General features: G+C 35.4%; 1 non-coding gene and 1 pseudogene across 1 annotated transcript; both read left to right on the top strand.

Moving 5' to 3' along the window:
- The first annotated feature begins 1,660 nt into the window (after window positions 1–1,660).
- LOC114388792 lies at window positions 1,661–1,740 on the top strand. Its single transcript, XR_003661586.1, has one exon. It is a non-coding gene; the product is annotated as a small nucleolar RNA Z199 (small nucleolar RNA).
- Window positions 1,741–2,098: 358 nt separating this feature from the next.
- LOC114388794 lies at window positions 2,099–2,183 on the top strand (annotated as a pseudogene).
- Window positions 2,184–9,223: the final 7,040 nt, after the last annotated feature.

Here is a 9,223-nt window from a genome sequence, read left to right as displayed (position 1 = left end):
ATCTAAGGCCTACAAGCTCTACATGGAGCTACATTAGTCTTGGTCAACCATCAGTGTTACACCTAGATCATATTCATCATTAGTCGATAATCAATACTACACTTAGGCTTTATTGGACCTTAGTTGATCATCAGCGCTAAACATGGTCTTATTGGACCTTGGTCAATCATCAGTGTTACACCTAGGTTTTATTGGGCCTAAGTTAATCATTATCAGTATTGACCTAAAGCCTTATTGGGCCTTGGTCAATCATTAGAATTACACTCTTAGGTTTTATTGGGCCTTAATCAATCATTAGTGTTATCATTGATCCATTTCTCAATTATCAGTATTACACTTGAGCCTTATTGGGTCGTCATAACCAATCATTAATGTTACTCTTGGGTCTTGATCAATCATTAGTAAGTTGTATTGGGCCTTGATCAATCATTAATACTATACTTAGGCTTTATTGAGTCTTTGTCAATCATCAATATTGCATTTGGACCTTATTGGGTCTTGGACAATCATAAGTGTTACACTTAGGCCTAGTTGGGCATTGGTTAATTATATTTGGGCCTTATTAGGTATTAATCAATTATTAGAGTTACACTATGCTTTATTAGGTCGTAATCAATTACTAGTATTACACTTGGGTCTTATTAGTTCATAACCAATCATTATTATTGCACTGCTTAGTAATTAGGCCTTAGGATAACATCACCCAATTAACATCAATTGTGACGAAAATCGATTTTGAAAAACATGTGGTGACATTTTTGTAAATAAAATGTCACTATTAACATTAGTTTTTTTAAAAAAGCAATGCTGATAGGAGAATGCTAACATTGGTTTTTAAAAAACTGATATTATGTTTTATCACTTAACACCAATTTTATGAAAAAAATGATGTTGTTGTTGTTTAATTAACATCGGTTTTGAAAAATGATGTTGTGTTTTATTCCTTAACATCGGTTTTTAAAAAAATTGATGTTTTTGTTTATCAGTTAAAATTAATTTTTATTAAAAATTGATGTTGTCATTATGATGTTTTTCATTTTCTCTGTCCCTTTAAAAAATGAGAGAGAGAGAACTGGAAGAGACACCGCCCCTCGGCTAGAGGGAGAAGCCTAACGCCCCTCGACCAGTTTCTAGACCCCAAACTCCTCTCTTCCTCCTCTGTCGTCACTGGCATCTCTCTACGATGCTGACATAGCGGTGGTGCCATTGAAATTAGGGTTGGACTATAGAGGAATTAAATCCCTTTAATATTGTCCTTTGCCAACACCACCTTATTCTTTCGTGAAGAAGTCGTTGGAAACATAATTGTTTCTTCCACTGACGAGTGACCTAACCCTAGCAAGTGCCCAATCTCGTGCACCACCACGGATTCCAAATCCATTGCGGTCGACAGCGCCAACCACATCATGTTGCAGGAAACCACCCAGTCGTGGGCGGCATCAAGGTTGAACCTCTCGTTAGTCGATGAGTACCCAATCCTGATGTCGGCGTTTGTTTATAAATAAGTGCACCAACAAGTTTTTCTTTCACTGTGTCTCTCTTGTGCACCTCTTCCATCTGCAATAAAGGTTGTTCTATATCCATTCAGTTCGATTTGGTTTTCTCTATTTCTGAAACTTTGGTTTCTTCTTCGTTGTTTTTTATTTCATTTTTGTATATCAATCATGTATTGAGAAAAAAAATTGCAACAATATGATTGGATTCATTCCATGATTCATAGTATTTAAGTCTTTGATGATTAAATCTCTTTTTTTTAAAAAAATAATTTTTGAGTTTGATTAGAGCAAACCGCCAAGAGAGACAATGTTTACATTGGTCCGTGTTTCTGAATCATGGTGACCAAAAACTCTTACCAATTTCTTATCTCAAATCACAAATATATATACTTTTTTTGAATTTATTAATCTTTTTAGTTGAATTTTTTCATGGCTTTGGTTCAGTGATTTTCTACTTTAGTGCAGTGTGCACTATTTCGATACGATAATGAGAGCAGAGATATCATTTTAGATGAGAGCCTCTGTCATTCATGTTGTTCGAAATCTCAATTTCATTTTTTAGATCTCAATTTTGGTTTTTTAAGTTTAGGTTTTGATTTTGTGTTCCGGGGTGAAGAATTTGAATCAAATTCACATGGCAGAGGTTTTTGAATCAATGAGAATGACAATTCTGTTACTGAGCAAAATTTGCAACTTATTGAATTTAGAATTCAATTTTTAATTTAGTAATTTATTTTGTATTGACGGGAGATTTCTAAGAAGGAATCTCATGCTTTTATGTAGAGCAAACTTGTTTTATGTGTTCGCTGCCTAATCTATAAAAGATGTGGAATACAGTGGATTTAGCTTAAACACATTTTTCCTTATTTGGAGCTGCTAAAAAACATTATTCTTATTTCCTTGATTTATTCTACATACCACTTGTGACTGATGAGAATTGAAGTGGTTTTAGCTTTTTTTGCAACATGTTTCAATGCATGATTTGTAACTAAGAATGCAACCAAAGTAGTTGCAACATGCAGTGGAAACATATTAGTATTATTATTTAACACTTCAATTTCCATGTTAGAGCTATACTCACTTTCATCTTAACTATCTGTCATCCTTTAAATCAAAATATAAATCTAATCACTACTTAAAATAAGACATTTAAAATACTTCCATTATACAACAAATCTTAAAGTGACATCAATTTCATACATTAAAAGGTCAAGTCTAAATATTCAAAGTGTCAAACATCAACTTACAACAAAGATAACAATTAAAACAACATAACATATATTAAAATCTCAATCGTAAGAGCCACAACCACTAGGTCTATACATTAAACATCCTAACAACGAGCTCGAGGGATGCTCACCTCAGTAAAAGTACTAAGCCAATCAAAGTTCATCTCATGATCATTCTCCATATAGTATAAAAATGCTACCTAATTCTCTTCGAGAGTTTAGATTCTCAGAGCCAAAAAAATATAAATGTGATCCCTTCACCAAGTTTGGAACGCCATTCAATAATGGCAAACACTTGTCATATCTGTAAAGGTCTTCTAGTTTTGGTTTGGTAATAGTAGTATTTGAGACCCGATCCAACACATCAACAACCTGATCAAAAGATTGTTGAAGTCTATTTGTTGCCCTAGATTTTGTCTCTTTTTCCTGCCATTTTCCTCTTTGCATTGACGTTTGAGGGACTTGGCATTATTACATTTGGTGGTTCTTCATTCACATCTTCATTACCACCTTGATAATCATTAGCCCCACCTTCATGAAATTGAGTTTCTCCATGCATTGCATTATCCTCACCATTAACATTAGGTGATTTATATGTCGGTGGATCTTGATATGGAATTAATACAGAAAATCCATTAGCTATTGTGCTCTTGAAACATTTTTCCAACAAATCTAAGCAGTTGGACATTATGCTTCCATTTCAAGACATTTGGACCTTCCTATAGTCAAATATAAATAAGTAAATTAAAAAACGGAGAATCAAAACATAAATAAAAAATTTATTTGCATAGTATAAGAAAAACACGAACATACCTTACTTTTTGAAACCCACCATTCTTCATGTGCTACGATGGTATTTTTCTCATAATTCTAACAAAGACAAGTGTATTTCACCTAACTTGGCAAAATATTCAAAATCTTTTTTTTTGGTGAATCTTGTTTATTTTTTAATTGAATCCTAGCATAAGCACATTCTGTTCTTTGTTAAAAAAAATTCTCTAAATTCTTCCACGCTTTTTTCACTAAAATGAGTTCATGGCATGTTCTCAGCATCTATCTCTTTGATACATATTCTACAAAAAATTTAGTTTTCTTATCATCCCACTTAGCACAGTCCTTTTTGGGTCCCATTCTAATATTTTAGATGATAACTACATAATTACATTATAAAATAATAATAATCCATCATTGATCTAGAATCATTTAAAAAAATAAGGGACAATTAAGATACTAAGTTACTGAAAAAATCTAAGCATCTCAGTTTAGTGTGAGGGACATGGCCCACCTACAGTGCACACTATCATCAACCATGACTAAAAAATTGAAGTGACCATTATGCAATTAACACCACAGTCCCTAGTCCCTACTATGAAGAAGCCAAATCTCAAAATAAAGTGACCATCATGCAACTATGGGGAGGACAAAAAAACGTACAACTTCAAACTAGTAAAGTTCATTACTCAATCTCCCAAGTTACTGAAAAAAAATCTATGCATCTCAATTTAGTATGAGAGACATGGCCCACCTATAATGCGTACTATCATCAACCACAATTAAAAAATTGAATATTGAACACAAGTAAAATCAAACAAAACATCAAACTAAGCCATCTGAATATTCAATAAGTTAATTGGTACTAAAACTTCAACACAAAAAGATGAAACCCAACACCTTTAATCCAATTATCAAAAAAGGATGAGATACTAGTTTTGTATCATTTGATAATGAAACTCCCATTTATTAACTCAAATAGAAAATATAAAGTTGGAATAACAGTTGCAGACATAATATATAAGGACAATAAATGTCAATTTATTGGTTTACACTACAAAATTTGTTCATTTAATTTTGGACAAAAGTGAACATGCCTATATTATGGACCTTTTCAATATAAGATGAAATGATCATACTGGTAAATGATGTAGCTCCATGTGGAGCTCGTAAGCCTTGGATCTTTTTCGTCAATGAAGTCCTTTGCTTCTTGAAGATCAATGGCAGCAGAATGGAGAAGGAGGAAAGGTGATTGGAGACGCCACTTCAAGGAGAAGATGAGTCAAGAACAAGCTCACACCATAGGAAGCCATGGATAAAAACATGAAGGTAGGAGAAGATGAGTGGAGGGAAAAGGAGAGAAAGGGCACAAAATTTAGCCTCAAATGAGGTATGAACTTTGAAGTGTAATTTCTCAAATGATCAAAGTTGAGAAAATGCACACACAAGGCCTCTATTTATAGCCTAAGTGTCATACAAAATTGGAAGGAAATTTGAATTTCTATTCAAATTTCACTTGAATTTGAATTTGAATTTGTGGAGCCAAAATTTCACTAATTATGACTAGTGAATTTTAGCTATGGTTCAGCCCACTAACCCAAGATCAAGTCCAAGAGTCTCCACTAAGTGTGCTTAGGTGTCATGAGGCATGTAAAACATGAAGGACATTCACAAAGTCTGACTATATGATGTGGCAATGGGGTGTAGCAAGCAAATGCTCACCTCCCCCTTAGGTTGATCCAAAATTTAATTGGATTGGGCGGGCTTTTCCCAATTCAATTAAATTTCTCTCCCAACACAGACATCAAATGGTGCACTTAATGCATGTGAAGTTACAAAACTACCCCTAATACAAAAACTAGTCTAGGAGCCGTAAAATACAAGGGCTGAAAAATCATACATTACTAGGGTATCCTCCCAACACTATGGAGCCCTAAATACAAGGTCCAAAAATAATGAAACCCTAATCTAATATGTACAAAGATAAGTGGGCTCATACTTAGCCCATGGGCCCAAAATCTACCCTAAGGCTCATGAGAACCCTAGGGCCTTCTCTTGCATCTCTGGCCTAATCTTTTTGGAGTCTCCTAGCCATGGCTTTGGTGATGGGTCCCCTCCTTGGGAGGATTGCATCATCCTCTCCCTCTTGAAGAGGATTTGTCCTCAAATCTGTAGACCTCTCATCATCTGAATCAGCTACACCTGCAAAAGGAACCAAATCAGTAATGTTAAAGGTGTTGTTAACTCTATACTCCTCTGGGAGGTCTAGCCTATAAGCATTGTTGTTGATCCTCTCCAAGACCTGAAAAGGGCCATCACCTCTGGGGCTAAGTTTTGACTTTTTCTTTGTAGGGAAATCTATCCTTCCTAAGATGGAGCCAAACCTAATCCCTTTTATTAAGCACCAACTCCTTCCTTCCTCTATTGCCTTTAGCTGCACACACCTTTATTTGGTTCTCTATTTGGTTCCTAACCCTCTCATGTAATTTCTTCACAAACTTTGACCTAGATACCCCTTATTTATGTATAAAATAAGTGTCAAGTGGAAGGGGAATTAAGTCCAAAGGTGTGAGAGGATTGAACCCATAGACAACCTCAAAAGGTCATTGCATGGTAGTTCTATGAACCCCCCTATTATAGGAAAACTCCACATGAGGAAGGTACTCATCCCAAGAATTGTGATTGCCTTTTAAGAGAGCCCTTAACAATATTGATAGAGATCTATTCACTACCTCTGTCTGCCCATCAATTTGTGGGTGACAAGTGGTGGAGAAAAAGAGCTTAGTTCCTAGCTTAGCCCATAAAGTTTTCCAAAAATGGCTAAGGAACTTAGCATCTCTATTAGACAATAGTCTTAGGCAAACCATGAAGCCTCACAACTTCTCTAAAAACAAGTCTTGAGATGTGACTAGCATCATCTACCTTGTGGCATGGTATGAAATGTGCCATCTTGCTAAACCTATCCACCACCACAAAGATAGAGTCTACACCCCTTTAGGTCCTAGGAAGCCCAAGGACAAAGTCCATACTTATATCTACCCAGGGTGCAGATGAAATGGGTAAGGGTGTGTATAGCCCATGAGGCATCACCCTAGACTTGGCTTGTAAACAAGCTACACACCTAGTGCAATACCTATGGGCATCTTTTTTCATATGTTCATATGGGGCCAAAAGAATTTTTCCTTGAGGAAGACAAGAGTCTTATCAATTCCAAAATTCCCCATTAGCCCACCCTCATAGCTCTCTTTGACCAACAACTTTCTAATGAATCCTTGGGGTATACAAAGTCTTTCCTCCTTGAACAAATACCCCTTAGCAATGTAGAATCCATCTTGTGCCTTATGCCTACAACTAGCATAAATGGGAGAGAAGTACTTATCAGAAACATACAATTCCCTTATGTTATCAAATCCTAAAATTTGAGCTCCAAGGGAAGAAAGCAATATGCGTCTCCTAGAAAGAGCATTTGCAACTGTAACATCCCATTTTTCGTAAATAAATTAAAAAGGTTTTTTAGTAAAAATAAATAAATAAATAAATAAATTTTTAGAGAACAGTGAGGTTTTTATAAATAAATAAATAAATAAAAATGGTTGTAATAAAATAATGCTTTGAAAAAAATATATATTTGATTTATTCATTTGATAGGAAATAAAATAGAGTTCCTTTATATAAAATAATAAAAATAAATAAATAGATTAAATAATAAGTTGTAAGTACCCAGGTATAAATAGCAATGTTAGGTCAATTTTCAAACTCACGATGCCTCCTCTTCTCCTCATTTTCGTTTTTCCCTCCTTTCCTCCCAAAACCCTCTCTTTTTTCCCGCATGCCACCAAACCTATCTCAGGAAAATGATGATCTCAGAGTAATTCACCGTTGGATCATTGGGAAATTTAAGCCACCGATTCGCAACTCAAATCTGAGGCTTTTCACCGTTGGGAATTACGAGAAAAGGTCGGAGCTGAGAGAAATACCGTTCACATTGTAACTTTTCCTTTACCATAGAAACCCAAAGTTGTCTCAGTAAAAATATGATCCCAAATTCGTTAACCATTGGATGGTTGTGAAATTTTTATATGTTGTTAGAAATTCAATGCCGCACAATTTTACCGTTGGGATTTGCAGGATAATATTCAAGGAGGGAGATAATGGAATCGCACGGAGACAACATAAAATGGAGACTTCAATCCCTTCTTCCCTCTGACGTTTGGCAACCCTATCAGAGCAATCAGAGAGAAAAAATTGAGGAATCTCAGGAACCTGCTAAAGATGCCGCTATCACTGTTGGAAGACACGTGAGCCCGCTTTGAGGTAAGGAATGAGTTTATCGCAATTGGGGATTAGAATGCACATGTGTAGAAATCCTTAGAGGATTAAATTGGGTTTATTTTAGGATGTTTATTGAATTATAATTTTTTTCCTTTATGATTATAAATACAATATTGATGTCCTAATACAAATTGTTTGATAAAATTGAGTGTTATTGGTATTTTTATTTTTATACCTATGATTTAGATTAATTGATTTTGATATAATTGTGTGAAATTATTTGAGGGGTTATACTCCCCATGTTGTGATAAACCTTTTGTATAAATTGTTATATTGAGATTATGAAATGGTGATTTAAATTGTGAGTATGTGATAAATTGTGATGGAAGCTTGCTTGTGGGGCTTCTATGGAGGTTGGATCTTTGAGCTTCAATGGGGTCCTTTAATGGTGATTTTCCACCATGGAGATGCAGCGGAAGACAAAGGAGAAGAGGTGATAGGAGGCGCCATCCATTAAGGAATAAGCCATGGAAAAAGGAGCTTCACCACCAAGAATTGCCTTGGATAAGAAGCTTGAAGAGGATGCTTTAATGGAGGAAAAGAAAGAGAGAAGGGGGGAGCACGAAATTGAAGGAATAAAAGAGGGAGAGAAGTGGAACTTTGAAGTGTATCTCATAAGACTTTCATTCATCAAAGTTACAACAAGTGTTACACATGCTTCTATTTATAGACTAGGTAGCTTCCTTGAGAAGCTTTCTTGAGAAAACTTCCTTGAGAAGCTTCTTTGAGAAAACTTCCTTGAGAAGCTAGAACTTAGCTACACACACCCCTCTCATAACTAAGCTCACCTCCTTGAGAAGCTTCCTTAAGAAGATTCCTAAAGAAGTTAGAGCTTAGCTACACATACCTCTCTAATAGCTAAGCTCACCTCCTTTAGATGAGAAGCTAGAACTTAGCTACACACCCCCTATAATAGCTAAGCTCACCCCCATGACAAAAAAACATGAAAATACAAAAAAAAGTCCTTACTACAAAGACTACTCAAAATGCCCCGAAATACAAGGCTAAAACCCTATACTACTAGAATGGCCAAAATACAACGCCCAAACGAAGGAAAAACCTATTCTAATATTTACAAAGATAAGCGGGCTCATACTTAGCCCATGGGCTTGAAATCTACCCTAAGGCTCATGAGAACCCTAGGGCCTACCCTTGGATCTCTAGCCCAATCTACTTGGAATCTTCTACCCAATGCCCTTGCGGGATAGGATTGCATCAATTATGAATGCAATATTATTGTGTTCTATGTACCAATTGATGTCCTGATGAGAATTGATTGATAAACTTGAGTGTTCTTGATGTCTTTGTGTTTAACCCATGATTTTGATACAATTGTGAGAAACTATTTTAGAGGCTTTACATCCCATGTGGTGATAAAATCTTTTGTATAAATTG

Source organism: Glycine soja, chromosome 15, assembly GCF_004193775.1.
Source record: "Glycine soja cultivar W05 chromosome 15, ASM419377v2, whole genome shotgun sequence".
NCBI classification, from domain to species: Eukaryota; Viridiplantae; Streptophyta; class Magnoliopsida; order Fabales; family Fabaceae; genus Glycine; species Glycine soja.
The sequence above is the reverse complement of the archived record's forward strand: the minus strand, read 5'-3'. Positions and strand labels throughout refer to the sequence as shown.